This window comes from Pristiophorus japonicus, unplaced genomic scaffold (genome assembly GCF_044704955.1).
Source record: "Pristiophorus japonicus isolate sPriJap1 unplaced genomic scaffold, sPriJap1.hap1 HAP1_SCAFFOLD_429, whole genome shotgun sequence".
Classification (NCBI taxonomy): Eukaryota; Metazoa; Chordata; class Chondrichthyes; family Pristiophoridae; genus Pristiophorus; species Pristiophorus japonicus.
Window position 1 is genome coordinate 280,815 of NW_027254190.1, and position 18,487 is coordinate 299,301.

Here is an 18,487-nt window from a genome sequence, read left to right on the forward strand (position 1 = left end):
TCAAAAGCAGTTCAGTACATTTAGCTGCGGTCAGCAATCCCATACACTACATTTGGGTGCTGACGGCAGTTCCGTTCGATACATTTCCTTGCTTTTCAGTTCAAGTACAATTCGGTACAATATGGGATACATTGTAGTACTGCAGAGCAGCAACACTTCAAAGCACTCAGCACTCCCTTTCAGGCAAAACAAGTTGGCTATCAGTCAGACAGCGCTGTCGCCTGCTCCCTCACACACAGGGCGGCCGCTACTTTCCGGTCACCTCGCTTCCCTTCCACGGTCTCGTGCTCTTCTCGGCTTCTTTCTTCGTTACTGTGGCTTCGCGTCCTGCTGTTGCTCGCTCGCTGCTGCTCCGCAATGTCGATTGGACCCAAGGAGTGGGCCAGTTCTCTGATGGTCGTGGAGCAGCTTGGAGACGAGTGCGAAAAGGCGACTGTGAAGCAAATGAGGGCAACCTGCAAGAAGCTACTGGGGAATTAGCTCAAATGGTAGAACGCTCGCTTAGCATGTGAGAGGTAGCGGGATCGATGCCTGCATTCTCCACTCTGCTTTTGGCTCAGAGCAATTCTCCAGAAAGAAATGTGGTCTCACGTGTCACTGAGTTCATGCCAGATGGGTCAAAGCACAGCAAACCTTTTTCTGCCATGTCATAAGCAAGACGTCTTGATTTTTGCAAAGATGGATATATGAGGCGAGAGAAGCCAAAAGAACGACTTGCGAGCATTGATTGCTTTTCTGAGCATTTGACTCAGGACCTTCGATTGAGCAGACTGATATGCTGCCTGCTGCGCGAAGAAGGCACTTGCCATGCAAGCGGCCAGGCAGCACGACCAAGTCGGGCAGCTTGCAAGGTCTTTAAATTCAGAATGCGCAGCTTGCAAAAAATCTGCGAGCCTGATAAGAAGTCAAAGCTACACTCTTGTGATTGTTAGTCACACGCGTTTTCCAGGCTGTAAAGAGTCGCTGGCGGTTCACAGTCCCACCGCGCTGCAGCATGGGCTGGTACTGAAGACCACAGGCCACGCCACGAGTCCAGATGTGTCAACATGCTCACGGAAAACAATCATCGCACAGAAAAATCTTTGGCGCTTCCCTTCGATAGCTCAGTTGGTAGAGCGGAGGACTGTAGTGGAATACTCAGCAAAGTCATCCTTAGGTCGCTGGTTCAATTCCGGCTCGAAGGAGCTAGTGTACTTTTGGATTAAGCAGCAATTCGCTCAAACCAGTTCTCATCACTTTATGGTGCATCATGTTGCCACGAAGGAGCATGACACCACTTTTCTCGTCTCAAACCTGAATGCACTCTGCATCCACCTTCACACAGCTGTTATGCTTGAGCATTTGTGTCTGCTCACCAGCACAGAGTTTTTTTAAATTTCAAAATTTGCATATAAAAATTTGTACAGTCCATTCAAAAGCAGTTCAGTATATTTAGCTGCGGTCAGCAATCCCATACACTACATTTGGGTGCTGACGGCAGTTCCGTTCGATACATTTCCTTGCTTTTCAGTTCAAGTACAATTCGGTACAATATGGGATACATTGTAGTACATTCAACAAACTGCAGAGCAGCAACACTTCAAAGCACTCAGCACTCCCTTTCAGGCAAAACAAGTTGGCTATCAGTCAGACAGCGCTGTCGCCTGCTCCCTCACACACAGGGCGGCCGCTACTTTCCGGTCACCTCGCTTCCCTTCCACGGTCTCGTGCTCTTCTCGGCTTCTTTCTTCGTTACTGTGGCTTCGCGTCCTGCTGTTGCTCGCTCGCTGCTGCTCCGCAATGTCGATTGGATACAAGGAGTGGGCCAGTTCTCTGATGGTCGTGGAGCAGCTTGGAGACGAGTGCGAAAAGGCGACTGTGAAGCAAATGAGGGCAACCTGCAAGAAGCTACTGGGGAATTAGCTCAAATGGTAGAGCGCTCGCTTAGCATGTGAGAGGTAGTGGGATCGATGCCTGCATTCTCCACTCTGCTTTTGGCTCAGAGCAATTCTCCAGAAAGAAATGTGGTCTCACGTGTCACTGAGTTCATGCCAGATGGGTCAAAGCACAGCAAACCTTTTTCTGCCATGTCATAAGCAAGACGTCTTGATTTTTGCAAAGATGGATATATGAGGCGAGAGAAGCCAAAAGAACGACTTGCGAGCATTGATTGCTTTTCTGAGCATTTGACTCAGGACCTTCGATTGAGCAGACTGATATGCTGCCTGCTGCGCGAAGAAGGCACTTGCCATGCAAGCGGCCAGGCAGCACGACCAAGTCGGGCAGCTTGCAAGGTCTTTAAATTCAGAATGCGCAGCTTGCAAAAAATCTGCGAGCCTGATAAGAAGTCAAAGCTACACTCTTGTGATTGTTAGTCACACGCGTTTTCCAGGCTGTAAAGAGTCGCTGGCGGTTGACAGTCCCACCGCGCTGCAGCATGGGCTGGTACTGAAGACGCACAGGCCACGCCACGAGTCCAGATGCGTCAACATGCTCACGGAAAACAATCATCGCACAGAAAAATCTTTGGCGCTTCCCTTCGATAGCTCAGTTGGTAGAGCGGAGGACTGTAGTGGAATACTCAGCAAAGTCATCCTTAGGTCGCTGGTTCAATTCCGGCTCGAAGGAGCGAGTGTACTTTTGGATTAAGCAGCAATTCGCTCAAACCAGTTCTCATCACTTTATGGTGCATCATGTTGCCACGAAGGAGCAGGACACCACTTTTCTCGTCTCAAACCTTAATGCACTCTGCATCCACCTTCACACAGCTGTTATTCTTGAGCATTTGTGTCTGCTCACCAGCACAGAGTTTTTTTAAATTTCAAAATTTGCATATAAAAATTTGTACAGTCCATTCAAAAGCAGTTCAGTACATTTAGCTGCGGTCAGCAATCCCATACACTACATTTGGGTGCTGACGGCAGTTCCGTTCGATACATTTCCTTGCTTTTCAGTTCAAGTACAATTCGGTACAATATGGGATACATTGTAGTACTGCAGAGCAGCAACACTTCAAAGCACTCAGCACTCCCTTTCAGGCAAAACAAGTTGGCTATCAGTCAGACAGCGCTGTCGCCTGCTCCCTCACACACAGGGCGGCCGCTACTTTCCGGTCACCTCGCTTCCCTTCCACGGTCTCGTGCTCTTCTCGGCTTCTTTCTTCGTTACTGTGGCTTCGCGTCCTGCTGTTGCTCGCTCGCTGCTGCTCCGCAATGTCGATTGGATACAAGGAGTGGGCCAGTTCTCTGATGGTCGTGGAGCAGCTTGGAGACGAGTGCGAAAAGGCGACTGTGAAGCAAATGAGGGCAACCTGCAAGAAACTACTGGGGAATTAGCTCAAATGGTAGAGCGCTCGCTTAGCATGTGAGAGGTAGTGGGATCGATGCCTGCATTCTCCACACTGCTTTTGGCTCAGAGCAATTCTCCAGAAAGAAATGTGGTCTCACGTGTCACTGAGTTCATGCCAGATGGGTCAAAGCACAGCAAACCTTTTTCTGCCATGTCATAAGCAAGACGTCTTGATTTTTGCAAAGATGGATATATGAGGCGAGAGAAGCCAAAAGAACGACTTGCGAGCATTGATTGCTTTTCTGAGCATTTGACTCAGGACCTTCGATTGAGCAGACTGATATGCTGCCTGCTGCGCGAAGAAGGCACTTGCCATGCAAGCGGCCAGGCAGCACGACCAAGTCGGGCAGCTTGCAAGGTCTTTAAATTCAGAATGCGCAGCTTGCAAAAAATCTGCGAGCCTGATAAGAAGTCAAAGCTACACTCTTGTGATTGTTAGTCACACGCGTTTTCCAGGCTGTAAAGAGTCGCTGGCGGTTGACAGTCCCACCGCGCTGCAGCATGGGCTGGTACTGAAGACCACAGGCCACGCCACGAGTCCAGATGTGTCAACATGCTCACGGAAAACAATCATCGCACAGAAAAATCTTTGGCGCTTCCCTTCGATAGCTCAGTTGGTAGAGCGGAGGACTGTAGTGGAATACTCAGCAAAGTCATCCTTAGGTCGCTGGTTCAATTCCGGCTCGAAGGAGCTAGTGTACTTTTGGATTAAGCAGCAATTCGCTCAAACCAGTTCTCATCACTTTATGGTGCATCATGTTGCCACGAAGGAGCATGACACCACTTTTCTCGTCTCAAACCTGAATGCACTCTGCATCCACCTTCACACAGCTGTTATGCTTGAGCATTTGTGTCTGCTCACCAGCACAGAGTTTTTTTAAATTTCAAAATTTGCATATAAAAATTTGTACAGTCCATTCAAAAGCAGTTCAGTATATTTAGCTGCGGTCAGCAATCCCATACACTACATTTGGGTGCTGACGGCAGTTCCGTTCGATACATTTCCTTGCTTTTCAGTTCAAGTACAATTCGGTACAATATGGGATACATTGTAGTACATTCAACAAACTGCAGAGCAGCAACACTTCAAAGCACTCAGCACTCCCTTTCAGGCAAAACAAGTTGGCTATCAGTCAGACAGCGCTGTCGCCTGCTCCCTCACACACAGGGCGGCCGCTACTTTCCGGTCACCTCGCTTCCCTTCCACGGTCTCGTGCTCTTCTCGGCTTCTTTCTTCGTTACTGTGGCTTCGCGTCCTGCTGTTGCTCGCTCGCTGCTGCTCCGCAATGTCGATTGGACCCAAGGAGTGGGCCAGTTCTCTGATGGTCGTGGAGCAGCTTGGAGACGAGTGCGAAAAGGCGACTGTGAAGCAAATGAGGGCAACCTGCAAGAAGCTACTGGGGAATTAGCTCAAATGGTAGAACGCTCGCTTAGCATGTGAGAGGTAGCGGGATCGATGCCTGCATTCTCCACTCTGCTTTTGGCTCAGAGCAATTCTCCAGAAAGAAATGTGGTCTCACGTGTCACTGAGTTCATGCCAGATGGGTCAAAGCACAGCAAACCTTTTTCTGCCATGTCATAAGCAAGACGTCTTGATTTTTGCAAAGATGGATATATGAGGCGAGAGAAGCCAAAAGAACGACTTGCGAGCATTGATTGCTTTTCTGAGCATTTGACTCAGGACCTTCGATTGAGCAGACTGATATGCTGCCTGCTGCGCGAAGAAGGCACTTGCCATGCAAGCGGCCAGGCAGCACGACCAAGTCGGGCAGCTTGCAAGGTCTTTAAATTCAGAATGCGCAGCTTGCAAAAAATCTGCGAGCCTGATAAGAAGTCAAAGCTACACTCTTGTGATTGTTAGTCACACGCGTTTTCCAGGCTGTAAAGAGTCGCTGGCGGTTCACAGTCCCACCGCGCTGCAGCATGGGCTGGTACTGAAGACCACAGGCCACGCCACGAGTCCAGATGTGTCAACATGCTCACGGAAAACAATCATCGCACAGAAAAATCTTTGGCGCTTCCCTTCGATAGCTCAGTTGGTAGAGCGGAGGACTGTAGTGGAATACTCAGCAAAGTCATCCTTAGGTCGCTGGTTCAATTCCGGCTCGAAGGAGCTAGTGTACTTTTGGATTAAGCAGCAATTCGCTCAAACCAGTTCTCATCACTTTATGGTGCATCATGTTGCCACGAAGGAGCATGACACCACTTTTCTCGTCTCAAACCTGAATGCACTCTGCATCCACCTTCACACAGCTGTTATGCTTGAGCATTTGTGTCTGCTCACCAGCACAGAGTTTTTTTAAATTTCAAAATTTGCATATAAAAATTTGTACAGTCCATTCAAAAGCAGTTCAGTATATTTAGCTGCGGTCAGCAATCCCATACACTACATTTGGGTGCTGACGGCAGTTCCGTTCGATACATTTCCTTGCTTTTCAGTTCAAGTACAATTCGGTACAATATGGGATACATTGTAGTACATTCAACAAACTGCAGAGCAGCAACACTTCAAAGCACTCAGCACTCCCTTTCAGGCAAAACAAGTTGGCTATCAGTCAGACAGCGCTGTCGCCTGCTCCCTCACACACAGGGCGGCCGCTACTTTCCGGTCACCTCGCTTCCCTTCCACGGTCTCGTGCTCTTCTCGGCTTCTTTCTTCGTTACTGTGGCTTCGCGTCCTGCTGTTGCTCGCTCGCTGCTGCTCCGCAATGTCGATTGGATACAAGGAGTGGGCCAGTTCTCTGATGGTCGTGGAGCAGCTTGGAGACGAGTGCGAAAAGGCGACTGTGAAGCAAATGAGGGCAACCTGCAAGAAGCTACTGGGGAATTAGCTCAAATGGTAGAGCGCTCGCTTAGCATGTGAGAGGTAGTGGGATCGATGCCTGCATTCTCCACTCTGCTTTTGGCTCAGAGCAATTCTCCAGAAAGAAATGTGGTCTCACGTGTCACTGAGTTCATGCCAGATGGGTCAAAGCACAGCAAACCTTTTTCTGCCATGTCATAAGCAAGACGTCTTGATTTTTGCAAAGATGGATATATGAGGCGAGAGAAGCCAAAAGAACGACTTGCGAGCATTGATTGCTTTTCTGAGCATTTGACTCAGGACCTTCGATTGAGCAGACTGATATGCTGCCTGCTGCGCGAAGAAGGCACTTGCCATGCAAGCGGCCAGGCAGCACGACCAAGTCGGGCAGCTTGCAAGGTCTTTAAATTCAGAATGCGCAGCTTGCAAAAAATCTGCGAGCCTGATAAGAAGTCAAAGCTACACTCTTGTGATTGTTAGTCACACGCGTTTTCCAGGCTGTAAAGAGTCGCTGGCGGTTGACAGTCCCACCGCGCTGCAGCATGGGCTGGTACTGAAGACGCACAGGCCACGCCACGAGTCCAGATGCGTCAACATGCTCACGGAAAACAATCATCGCACAGAAAAATCTTTGGCGCTTCCCTTCGATAGCTCAGTTGGTAGAGCGGAGGACTGTAGTGGAATACTCAGCAAAGTCATCCTTAGGTCGCTGGTTCAATTCCGGCTCGAAGGAGCGAGTGTACTTTTGGATTAAGCAGCAATTCGCTCAAACCAGTTCTCATCACTTTATGGTGCATCATGTTGCCACGAAGGAGCAGGACACCACTTTTCTCGTCTCAAACCTTAATGCACTCTGCATCCACCTTCACACAGCTGTTATTCTTGAGCATTTGTGTCTGCTCACCAGCACAGAGTTTTTTTAAATTTCAAAATTTGCATATAAAAATTTGTACAGTCCATTCAAAAGCAGTTCAGTACATTTAGCTGCGGTCAGCAATCCCATACACTACATTTGGGTGCTGACGGCAGTTCCGTTCGATACATTTCCTTGCTTTTCAGTTCAAGTACAATTCGGTACAATATGGGATACATTGTAGTACTGCAGAGCAGCAACACTTCAAAGCACTCAGCACTCCCTTTCAGGCAAAACAAGTTGGCTATCAGTCAGACAGCGCTGTCGCCTGCTCCCTCACACACAGGGCGGCCGCTACTTTCCGGTCACCTCGCTTCCCTTCCACGGTCTCGTGCTCTTCTCGGCTTCTTTCTTCGTTACTGTGGCTTCGCGTCCTGCTGTTGCTCGCTCGCTGCTGCTCCGCAATGTCGATTGGATACAAGGAGTGGGCCAGTTCTCTGATGGTCGTGGAGCAGCTTGGAGACGAGTGCGAAAAGGCGACTGTGAAGCAAATGAGGGCAACCTGCAAGAAACTACTGGGGAATTAGCTCAAATGGTAGAGCGCTCGCTTAGCATGTGAGAGGTAGTGGGATCGATGCCTGCATTCTCCACACTGCTTTTGGCTCAGAGCAATTCTCCAGAAAGAAATGTGGTCTCACGTGTCACTGAGTTCATGCCAGATGGGTCAAAGCACAGCAAACCTTTTTCTGCCATGTCATAAGCAAGACGTCTTGATTTTTGCAAAGATGGATATATGAGGCGAGAGAAGCCAAAAGAACGACTTGCGAGCATTGATTGCTTTTCTGAGCATTTGACTCAGGACCTTCGATTGAGCAGACTGATATGCTGCCTGCTGCGCGAAGAAGGCACTTGCCATGCAAGCGGCCAGGCAGCACGACCAAGTCGGGCAGCTTGCAAGGTCTTTAAATTCAGAATGCGCAGCTTGCAAAAAATCTGCGAGCCTGATAAGAAGTCAAAGCTACACTCTTGTGATTGTTAGTCACACGCGTTTTCCAGGCTGTAAAGAGTCGCTGGCGGTTGACAGTCCCACCGCGCTGCAGCATGGGCTGGTACTGAAGACCACAGGCCACGCCACGAGTCCAGATGTGTCAACATGCTCACGGAAAACAATCATCGCACAGAAAAATCTTTGGCGCTTCCCTTCGATAGCTCAGTTGGTAGAGCGGAGGACTGTAGTGGAATACTCAGCAAAGTCATCCTTAGGTCGCTGGTTCAATTCCGGCTCGAAGGAGCTAGTGTACTTTTGGATTAAGCAGCAATTCGCTCAAACCAGTTCTCATCACTTTATGGTGCATCATGTTGCCACGAAGGAGCATGACACCACTTTTCTCGTCTCAAACCTGAATGCACTCTGCATCCACCTTCACACAGCTGTTATGCTTGAGCATTTGTGTCTGCTCACCAGCACAGAGTTTTTTTAAATTTCAAAATTTGCATATAAAAATTTGTACAGTCCATTCAAAAGCAGTTCAGTATATTTAGCTGCGGTCAGCAATCCCATACACTACATTTGGGTGCTGACGGCAGTTCCGTTCGATACATTTCCTTGCTTTTCAGTTCAAGTACAATTCGGTACAATATGGGATACATTGTAGTACATTCAACAAACTGCAGAGCAGCAACACTTCAAAGCACTCAGCACTCCCTTTCAGGCAAAACAAGTTGGCTATCAGTCAGACAGCGCTGTCGCCTGCTCCCTCACACACAGGGCGGCCGCTACTTTCCGGTCACCTCGCTTCCCTTCCACGGTCTCGTGCTCTTCTCGGCTTCTTTCTTCGTTACTGTGGCTTCGCGTCCTGCTGTTGCTCGCTCGCTGCTGCTCCGCAATGTCGATTGGATACAAGGAGTGGGCCAGTTCTCTGATGGTCGTGGAGCAGCTTGGAGACGAGTGCGAAAAGGCGACTGTGAAGCAAATGAGGGCAACCTGCAAGAAGCTACTGGGGAATTAGCTCAAATGGTAGAGCGCTCGCTTAGCATGTGAGAGGTAGCGGGATCGATGCCTGCATTCTCCACTCTGCTTTTGGCTCAGAGCAATTCTCCAGAAAGAAATGTGGTCTCACGTGTCACTGAGTTCATGCCAGATGGGTCAAAGCACAGCAAACCTTTTTCTGCCATGTCATAAGCAAGACGTCTTGATTTTTGCAAAGATGGATATATGAGGCGAGAGAAGCCAAAAGAACGACTTGCGAGCATTGATTGCTTTTCTGAGCATTTGACTCAGGACCTTCGATTGAGCAGACTGATATGCTGCCTGCTGCGCGAAGAAGGCACTTGCCATGCAAGCGGCCAGGCAGCACGACCAAGTCGGGCAGCTTGCAAGGTCTTTAAATTCAGAATGCGCAGCTTGCAAAAAATCTGCGAGCCTGATAAGAAGTCAAAGCTACACTCTTGTGATTGTTAGTCACACGCGTTTTCCAGGCTGTAAAGAGTCGCTGGCGGTTCACAGTCCCACCGCGCTGCAGCATGGGCTGGTACTGAAGACGCACAGGCCACGCCACGAGTCCAGATGCGTCAACATGCTCACGGAAAACAATCATCGCACAGAAAAATCTTTGGCGCTTCCCTTCGATAGCTCAGTTGGTAGAGCGGAGGACTGTAGTGGAATACTCAGCAAAGTCATCCTTAGGTCGCTGGTTCAATTCCGGCTCGAAGGAGCGAGTGTACTTTTGGATTAAGCAGCAATTCGCTCAAACCAGTTCTCATCACTTTATGGTGCATCATGTTGCCACGAAGGAGCAGGACACCACTTTTCTCGTCTCAAACCTGAATGCACTCTGCATCCACCTTCACACAGCTGTTATGCTTGAGCATTTGTGTCTGCTCACCAGCACAGAGTTTTTTTAAATTTCAAAATTTGCATATAAAAATTTGTGCAGTCCATTCAAAAGCAGTTCAGTACATTTAGCTGCGGTCAGCAATCCCATCCACTACATTTGGGTGCTGACGGCAGTTCCGTTCGATATATTTCCTTGCTTTTCAGTTCAAGTACAATTCGGTACAATATGGGATAAATTGTAGTACATTCAACAAACTGCAGAGCAGCAACACTTCAAAGCACTCAGCACTCCCTTTCAGGCAAAACAAGTTGGCTATCAGTCAGACAGCGCTGTCGCCTGCTCCCTCACACACAGAGCGGCCGCTACTTTCCGGTCACCTCGCTTCCCTTCCACGGTCTCGTGCTCTTCTCGGCTTCTTTCTTCGTTACTGTGGCTTCGCGTCCTGCTGTTGCTCGCTCGCTGCTGCTCCGCAATGTCGATTGGATACAAGGAGTGGGCCAGTTCTCTGATGGTCGTGGAGCAGCTTGGAGACGAGTGCGAAAAGGCGACTGTGAAGCAAATGAGGGCAACCTGCAAGAAGCTACTGGGGAATTAGCTCAAATGGTAGAGCGCTCGCTTAGCATGTGAGAGGTAGTGGGATCGATGCCTGCATTCTCCACTCTGCTTTTGGCTCAGAGCAATTCTCCAGAAAGAAATGTGGTCTCACGTGTCACTGAGTTCATGCCAGATGGGTCAAAGCACAGCAAACCTTTTTCTGCCATGTCATAAGCAAGACGTCTTGATTTTTGCAAAGATGGATATATGAGGCGAGAGAAGCCAAAAGAACGACTTGCGAGCATTGATTGCTTTTCTAAGCATTTGACTCAGGACCTTCGATTGAGCAGACTGATATGCTGCCTGCTGCGCGAAGAAGGCACTTGCCATGCAAGCGGCCAGGCAGCACGACCAAGTCGGGCAGCTTGCAAGGTCTTTAAATTCAGAATGCGCAGCTTGCAAAAAATCTGCGAGGCTGATAAGAAGTCAAAGCTACACTCTTGTGATTGTTAGTCACACGCGTTTTCCAGGCTGTAAAGAGTCGCTGGCGGTTCACAGTCCCACCGCGCTGCAGCATGGGCTGGTACTGAAGACGCACAGGCCACGCCACGAGTCCAGATGCGTCAACATGCTCACGGAAAACAATCATCGCACAGAAAAATCTTTGGCGCTTCCCTTCGATAGCTCAGTTGGTAGAGCGGAGGACTGTAGTGGAATACTCAGCAAAGTCATCCTTAGGTCGCTGGTTCAATTCCGGCTCGAAGGAGCGAGTGTACTTTTGGATTAAGCAGCAATTCGCTCAAACCAGTTCTCATCACTTTATGGTGCATCATGTTGCCACGAAGGAGCAGGACACCACTTTTCTCGTCTCAAACCTTAATGCACTCTGCATCCACCTTCACACAGCTGTTATTCTTGAGCATTTGTGTCTGCTCACCAGCACAGAGTTTTTTTAAATTTCAAAATTTGCATATAAAAATTTGTACAGTCCATTCAAAAGCAGTTCAGTACATTTAGCTGCGGTCAGCAATCCCATACACTACATTTGGGTGCTGACGGCAGTTCCGTTCGATACATTTCCTTGCTTTTCAGTTCAAGTACAATTCGGTACAATATGGGATACATTGTAGTACTGCAGAGCAGCAACACTTCAAAGCACTCAGCACTCCCTTTCAGGCAAAACAAGTTGGCTATCAGTCAGACAGCGCTGTCGCCTGCTCCCTCACACACAGGGCGGCCGCTACTTTCCGGTCACCTCGCTTCCCTTCCACGGTCTCGTGCTCTTCTCGGCTTCTTTCTTCGTTACTGTGGCTTCGCGTCCTGCTGTTGCTCGCTCGCTGCTGCTCCGCAATGTCGATTGGATACAAGGAGTGGGCCAGTTCTCTGATGGTCGTGGAGCAGCTTGGAGACGAGTGCGAAAAGGCGACTGTGAAGCAAATGAGGGCAACCTGCAAGAAACTACTGGGGAATTAGCTCAAATGGTAGAGCGCTCGCTTAGCATGTGAGAGGTAGTGGGATCGATGCCTGCATTCTCCACACTGCTTTTGGCTCAGAGCAATTCTCCAGAAAGAAATGTGGTCTCACGTGTCACTGAGTTCATGCCAGATGGGTCAAAGCACAGCAAACCTTTTTCTGCCATGTCATAAGCAAGACGTCTTGATTTTTGCAAAGATGGATATATGAGGCGAGAGAAGCCAAAAGAACGACTTGCGAGCATTGATTGCTTTTCTGAGCATTTGACTCAGGACCTTCGATTGAGCAGACTGATATGCTGCCTGCTGCGCGAAGAAGGCACTTGCCATGCAAGCGGCCAGGCAGCACGACCAAGTCGGGCAGCTTGCAAGGTCTTTAAATTCAGAATGCGCAGCTTGCAAAAAATCTGCGAGCCTGATAAGAAGTCAAAGCTACACTCTTGTGATTGTTAGTCACACGCGTTTTCCAGGCTGTAAAGAGTCGCTGGCGGTTGACAGTCCCACCGCGCTGCAGCATGGGCTGGTACTGAAGACCACAGGCCACGCCACGAGTCCAGATGTGTCAACATGCTCACGGAAAACAATCATCGCACAGAAAAATCTTTGGCGCTTCCCTTCGATAGCTCAGTTGGTAGAGCGGAGGACTGTAGTGGAATACTCAGCAAAGTCATCCTTAGGTCGCTGGTTCAATTCCGGCTCGAAGGAGCTAGTGTACTTTTGGATTAAGCAGCAATTCGCTCAAACCAGTTCTCATCACTTTATGGTGCATCATGTTGCCACGAAGGAGCATGACACCACTTTTCTCGTCTCAAACCTGAATGCACTCTGCATCCACCTTCACACAGCTGTTATGCTTGAGCATTTGTGTCTGCTCACCAGCACAGAGTTTTTTTAAATTTCAAAATTTGCATATAAAAATTTGTACAGTCCATTCAAAAGCAGTTCAGTATATTTAGCTGCGGTCAGCAATCCCATACACTACATTTGGGTGCTGACGGCAGTTCCGTTCGATACATTTCCTTGCTTTTCAGTTCAAGTACAATTCGGTACAATATGGGATACATTGTAGTACATTCAACAAACTGCAGAGCAGCAACACTTCAAAGCACTCAGCACTCCCTTTCAGGCAAAACAAGTTGGCTATCAGTCAGACAGCGCTGTCGCCTGCTCCCTCACACACAGGGCGGCCGCTACTTTCCGGTCACCTCGCTTCCCTTCCACGGTCTCGTGCTCTTCTCGGCTTCTTTCTTCGTTACTGTGGCTTCGCGTCCTGCTGTTGCTCGCTCGCTGCTGCTCCGCAATGTCGATTGGACCCAAGGAGTGGGCCAGTTCTCTGATGGTCGTGGAGCAGCTTGGAGACGAGTGCGAAAAGGCGACTGTGAAGCAAATGAGGGCAACCTGCAAGAAGCTACTGGGGAATTAGCTCAAATGGTAGAGCGCTTGCTTAGCATGTGAGAGGTAGCGGGATCGATGCCTGCATTCTCCACTCTGCTTTTGGCTCAGAGCAATTCTCCAGAAAGAAATGTGGTCTCACGTGTCACTGAGTTCATGCCAGATGGGTCAAAGCACAGCAAACCTTTTTCTGCCATGTCATAAGCAAGACGTCTTGATTTTTGCAAAGATGGATATATGAGGCGAGAGAAGCCAAAAGAACGACTTGCGAGCATTGATTGCTTTTCTGAGCATTTGACTCAGGACCTTCGATTGAGCAGACTGATATGCTGCCTGCTGCGCGAAGAAGGCACTTGCCATGCAAGCGGCCAGGCAGCACGACCAAGTCGGGCAGCTTGCAAGGTCTTTAAATTCAGAATGCGCAGCTTGCAAAAAATCTGCGAGCCTGATAAGAAGTCAAAGCTACACTCTTGTGATTGTTAGTCACACGCGTTTTCCAGGCTGTAAAGAGTCGCTGGCGGTTGACAGTCCCACCGCGCTGCAGCATGGGCTGGTACTGAAGACCACAGGCCACGCCACGAGTCCAGATGTGTCAACATGCTCACGGAAAACAATCATCGCACAGAAAAATCTTTGGCGCTTCCCTTCGATAGCTCAGTTGGTAGAGCGGAGGACTGTAGTGAAATACTCAGCAAAGTCATCCTTAGGTCACTGGTTCAATTCCGGCTCGAAGGAGCTAGTGTACTTTTGGATTAAGCAGCAATTCGCTCAAACCAGTTCTCATCACTTTATGGTGCATCATGTTGCCACGAAGGAGCATGACACCACTTTTCTCGTCTCAAACCTGAATGCACTCTGCATCCACCTTCACACAGCTGTTATGCTTGAGCATTTGTGTCTGCTCACCAGCACAGAGTTTTTTTAAATTTCAAAATTTGCATATAAAAATTTGTACAGTCCATTCAAAAGCAGTTCAGTATATTTAGCTGCGGTCAGCAATCCCATACACTACATTTGGGTGCTGACGGCAGTTCCGTTCGATACATTTCCTTGCTTTTCAGTTCAAGTACAATTCGGTACAATATGGGATACATTGTAGTACATTCAACAAACTGCAGAGCAGCAACACTTCAAAGCACTCAGCACTCCCTTTCAGGCAAAACAAGTTGGCTATCAGTCAGACAGCGCTGTCGCCTGCTCCCTCACACACAGGGCGGCCGCTACTTTCCGGTCACCTCGCTTCCCTTCCACGGTCTCGTGCTCTTCTCGGCTTCTTTCTTCGTTACTGTGGCTTCGCGTCCTGCTGTTGCTCGCTCGCTGCTGCTCCGCAATGTCGATTGGATACAAGGAGTGGGCCAGTTCTCTGATGGTCGTGGAGCAGCTTGGAGACGAGTGCGAAAAGGCGACTGTGAAGCAAATGAGGGCAACCTGCAAGAAACGACTGGGGAATTAGCTCAAATGGTAGAGTGCTCGCTTAGCATGTGAGAGGTAGTGGGATCGATGCCTGCATTCTCCACACTGCTTTTGGCTCAGAGCAATTCTCCAGAAAGAAATGTGGTCTCACGTGTCACTGAGTTCATGCCAGATGGGTCAAAGCACAGCAAACCTTTTTCTGCCATGTCATAAGCAAGACGTCTTGATTTTTGCAAAGATGGATATATGAGGCGAGAGAAGCCAAAAGAACGACTTGCGAGCATTGATTGCTTTTCTGAGCATTTGACTCAGGACCTTCGATTGAGCAGACTGATATGCTGCCTGCTGCGCGAAGAAGGCACTTGCCATGCAAGCGGCCAGGCAGCACGACCAAGTCGGGCAGCTTGCAAGGTCTTTAAATTCAGAATGCGCAGCTTGCAAAAAATCTGCGAGCCTGATAAGAAGTCAAAGCTACACTCTTGTGATTGTTAGTCACACGCGTTTTCCAGGCTGTAAAGAGTCGCTGGCGGTTGACAGTCCCACCGCGCTGCAGCATGGGCTGGTACTGGAGACCACAGGCCACGCCACGAGTCCAGATGTGTCAACATGCTCACGGAAAACAATCATCGCACAGAAAAATCTTTGGCGCTTCCCTTCGATAGCTCAGTTGGTAGAGCGGAGGACTGTAGTGAAATACTCAGCAAAGTCATCCTTAGGTCGCTGGTTCAATTCCGGCTCGAAGGAGCTAGTGTACTTTTGGATTAAGCAGCAATTCGCTCAAACCAGTTCTCATCACTTTATGGTGCATCATGTTGCCACGAAGGAGCATGACACCACTTTTCTCGTCTCAAACCTGAATGCACTCTGCATCCACCTTCACACAGCTGTTATGCTTGAGCATTTGTGTCTGCTCACCAGCACAGAGTTTTTTTAAATTTCAAAATTTGCATATAAAAATTTGTACAGTCCATTCAAAAGCAGTTCAGTATATTTAGCTGCGGTCAGCAATCCCATACACTACATTTGGGTGCTGACGGCAGTTCCGTTCGATACATTTCCTTGCTTTTCAGTTCAAGTACAATTCGGTACAATATGGGATACATTGTAGTACATTCAACAAACTGCAGAGCAGCAACACTTCAAAGCACTCAGCACTCCCTTTCAGGCAAAACAAGTTGGCTATCAGTCAGACAGCGCTGTCGCCTGCTCCCTCACACACAGGGCGGCCGCTACTTTCCGGTCACCTCGCTTCCCTTCCACGGTCTCGTGCTCTTCTCGGCTTCTTTCTTCGTTACTGTGGCTTCGCGTCCTGCTGTTGCTCGCTCGCTGCTGCTCCGCAATGTCGATTGGACCCAAGGAGTGGGCCAGTTCTCTGATGGTCGTGGAGCAGCTTGGAGACGAGTGCGAAAAGGCGACTGTGAAGCAAATGAGGGCAACCTGCAAGAAGCTACTGGGGAATTAGCTCAAATGGTAGAGCGCTTGCTTAGCATGTGAGAGGTAGCGGGATCGATGCCTGCATTCTCCACTCTGCTTTTGGCTCAGAGCAATTCTCCAGAAAGAAATGTGGTCTCACGTGTCACTGAGTTCATGCCAGATGGGTCAAAGCACAGCAAACCTTTTTCTGCCATGTCATAAGCAAGACGTCTTGATTTTTGCAAAGATGGATATATGAGGCGAGAGAAGCCAAAAGAACGACTTGCGAGCATTGATTGCTTTTCTGAGCATTTGACTCAGGACCTTCGATTGAGCAGACTGATATGCTGCCTGCTGCGCGAAGAAGGCACTTGCCATGCAAGCGGCCAGGCAGCACGACCAAGTCGGGCAGCTTGCAAGGTCTTTAAATTCAGAATGCGCAGCTTGCAAAAAATCTGCGAGCCTGATAAGAAGTCAAAGCTACACTCTTGTGATTGTTAGTCACACGCGTTTTCCAGGCTGTAAAGAGTCGCTGGCGGTTGACAGTCCCACCGCGCTGCAGCATGGGCTGGTACTGAAGACCACAGGCCACGCCACGAGTCCAGATGTGTCAACATACTCACGGAAAACAATCATCGCACAGAAAAATCTTTGGCGCTTCCCTTCGATAGCTCAGTTGGTAGAGCGGAGGACTGTAGTGGAATACTCAGCAAAGTCATCCTTAGGTCGCTGGTTCAATTCCGGCTCGAAGGAGCTAGTGTACTTTTGGATTAAGCAGCAATTCGCTCAAACCAGTTCTCATCACTTTATGGTGCATCATGTTGCCACGAAGGAGCATGACACCACTTTTCTCGTCTCAAACCTGAATGCACTCTGCATCCACCTTCACACAGCTGTTATGCTTGAGCATTTGTGTCTGCTCACCAGCACAGAGTTTTTTTAAATTTCAAAATTTGCATATAAAAATTTGTACAGTCCATTCAAAAGCAGTTCAGTATATTTAGCTGCGGTCAGCAATCCCATACACTACATTTGGGTGCTGACGGCAGTTCCGTTCGATACATTTCCTTGCTTTTCAGTTCAAGTACAATTCGGTACAATATGGGATACATTGTAGTACATTCAACAAACTGCAGAGCAGCAACACTTCAAAGCACTCAGCACTCCCTTTCAGGCAAAACAAGTTGGCTATCAGTCAGACAGCGCTGTCGCCTGCTCCCTCACACACAGGGCGGCCGCTACTTTCCGGTCACCTCGCTTCCCTTCCACGGTCTCGTGCTCTTCTCGGCTTCTTTCTTCGTTACTGTGGCTTCGCGTCCTGCTGTTGCTCGCTCGCTGCTGCTCCGCAATGTCGATTGGATACAAGGAGTGGGCCAGTTCTCTGATGGTCGTGGAGCAGCTTGGAGACGAGTGCGAAAAGGCGACTGTGAAGCAAATGAGGGCAACCTCCAAGAAGCTACTGGGGAATTAGCTCAAATGGTAGAGCGCTCGCTTAGCATGTGAGAGGTAGCGGGATCGATGCCTGCATTCTCCACTCTGCTTTTGGCTCAGAGCAATTCTCCAGAAAGAAATGTGGTCTCACGTGTCACTGAGTTCATGCCAGATGGGTCAAAGCACAGCAAACCTTTTTCTGCCATGTCATAAGCAAGACGTCTTGATTTTTGCAAAGATGGATATATGAGGCGAGAGAAGCCAAAAGAACGACTTGCGAGCATTGATTGCTTTTCTGAGCATTTGACTCAGGACCTTCGATTGAGCAGACTGATATGCTGCCTGCTGCGCGAAGAAGGCACTTGCCATGCAAGCGGCCAGGCAGCACGACCAAGTCGGGCAGCTTGCAAGGTCTTTAAATTCAGAATGCGCAGCTTGCAAAAAATCTGCGAGCCTGATAAGAAGTCAAAGCTACACTCTTGTGATTGTTAGTCACACGCGTTTTCCAGGCTGTAAAGAGTCGCTGGCGGTTCACAGTCCCACCGCGCTGCAGCATGGGCTGGTACTGAAGACGCACAGGCCACGCCACGAGTCCAGATGCGTCAACATGCTCACGGAAAACAATCATCGCACAGAAAAATCTTTGGCGCTTCCCTTCGATAGCTCAGTTGGTAGAGCGGAGGACTGTAGTGGAATACTCAGCAAAGTCATCCTTAGGTCGCTGGTTCAATTCCGGCTCGAAGGAGCGAGTGTACTTTTGGATTAAGCAGCAATTCGCTCAAACCAGTTCTCATCACTTTATGGTGCATCATGTTGCCACGAAGGAGCAGGACACCACTTTTCTCGTCTCAAACCTGAATGCACTCTGCATCCACCTTCACACAGCTGTTATGCTTGAGCATTTGTGTCTGCTCACCAGCACAGAGTTTTTTTAAATTTCAAAATTTGCATATAAAAATTTGTGCAGTCCATTCAAAAGCAGTTCAGTACATTTAGCTGCGGTCAGCAATCC

The 18,487-nt window shown here is 48.9% G+C and overlaps 13 non-coding genes across 13 annotated transcripts; all 13 read left to right on the top strand.

The window, feature by feature from the left end:
- The first annotated feature begins 1,092 nt into the window (after positions 1–1,092).
- trnay-gua (transfer RNA tyrosine (anticodon GUA)) lies at positions 1,093–1,184 on the top strand. Its single transcript is given in 2 exon segments — positions 1,093–1,129; positions 1,149–1,184. It is a non-coding gene; the product is annotated as a tRNA-Tyr (tRNA).
- Positions 1,185–2,515: 1,331 nt separating this feature from the next.
- Positions 2,516–2,607, top strand: trnay-gua (transfer RNA tyrosine (anticodon GUA)). The gene is given in 2 exon segments: positions 2,516–2,552; positions 2,572–2,607. It is a non-coding gene; the product is annotated as a tRNA-Tyr (tRNA).
- A 1,319-nt stretch (positions 2,608–3,926) lies between these two features.
- trnay-gua (transfer RNA tyrosine (anticodon GUA)) lies at positions 3,927–4,018 on the top strand. Its single transcript is given in 2 exon segments — positions 3,927–3,963; positions 3,983–4,018. It is a non-coding gene; the product is annotated as a tRNA-Tyr (tRNA).
- Positions 4,019–5,348: 1,330 nt separating this feature from the next.
- Positions 5,349–5,440, top strand: trnay-gua (transfer RNA tyrosine (anticodon GUA)). Its single transcript is given in 2 exon segments — positions 5,349–5,385; positions 5,405–5,440. It is a non-coding gene; the product is annotated as a tRNA-Tyr (tRNA).
- Positions 5,441–6,771: 1,331 nt separating this feature from the next.
- On the top strand, positions 6,772–6,863 carry trnay-gua (transfer RNA tyrosine (anticodon GUA)). Its single transcript is given in 2 exon segments — positions 6,772–6,808; positions 6,828–6,863. It is a non-coding gene; the product is annotated as a tRNA-Tyr (tRNA).
- Positions 6,864–8,182: 1,319 nt separating this feature from the next.
- Positions 8,183–8,274, top strand: trnay-gua (transfer RNA tyrosine (anticodon GUA)). Its single transcript is given in 2 exon segments — positions 8,183–8,219; positions 8,239–8,274. It is a non-coding gene; the product is annotated as a tRNA-Tyr (tRNA).
- A 1,331-nt stretch (positions 8,275–9,605) lies between these two features.
- trnay-gua (transfer RNA tyrosine (anticodon GUA)) lies at positions 9,606–9,697 on the top strand. Its single transcript is given in 2 exon segments — positions 9,606–9,642; positions 9,662–9,697. It is a non-coding gene; the product is annotated as a tRNA-Tyr (tRNA).
- A 1,331-nt stretch (positions 9,698–11,028) lies between these two features.
- trnay-gua (transfer RNA tyrosine (anticodon GUA)) lies at positions 11,029–11,120 on the top strand. Its single transcript is given in 2 exon segments — positions 11,029–11,065; positions 11,085–11,120. It is a non-coding gene; the product is annotated as a tRNA-Tyr (tRNA).
- A 1,319-nt stretch (positions 11,121–12,439) lies between these two features.
- trnay-gua (transfer RNA tyrosine (anticodon GUA)) lies at positions 12,440–12,531 on the top strand. Its single transcript is given in 2 exon segments — positions 12,440–12,476; positions 12,496–12,531. It is a non-coding gene; the product is annotated as a tRNA-Tyr (tRNA).
- Positions 12,532–13,861: 1,330 nt separating this feature from the next.
- trnay-gua (transfer RNA tyrosine (anticodon GUA)) lies at positions 13,862–13,953 on the top strand. The gene is given in 2 exon segments: positions 13,862–13,898; positions 13,918–13,953. It is a non-coding gene; the product is annotated as a tRNA-Tyr (tRNA).
- A 1,330-nt stretch (positions 13,954–15,283) lies between these two features.
- On the top strand, positions 15,284–15,375 carry trnay-gua (transfer RNA tyrosine (anticodon GUA)). Its single transcript is given in 2 exon segments — positions 15,284–15,320; positions 15,340–15,375. It is a non-coding gene; the product is annotated as a tRNA-Tyr (tRNA).
- A 1,330-nt stretch (positions 15,376–16,705) lies between these two features.
- Positions 16,706–16,797, top strand: trnay-gua (transfer RNA tyrosine (anticodon GUA)). The gene is given in 2 exon segments: positions 16,706–16,742; positions 16,762–16,797. It is a non-coding gene; the product is annotated as a tRNA-Tyr (tRNA).
- Positions 16,798–18,128: 1,331 nt separating this feature from the next.
- On the top strand, positions 18,129–18,220 carry trnay-gua (transfer RNA tyrosine (anticodon GUA)). The gene is given in 2 exon segments: positions 18,129–18,165; positions 18,185–18,220. It is a non-coding gene; the product is annotated as a tRNA-Tyr (tRNA).
- The last annotated feature ends 267 nt before the right edge of the window (positions 18,221–18,487 follow it).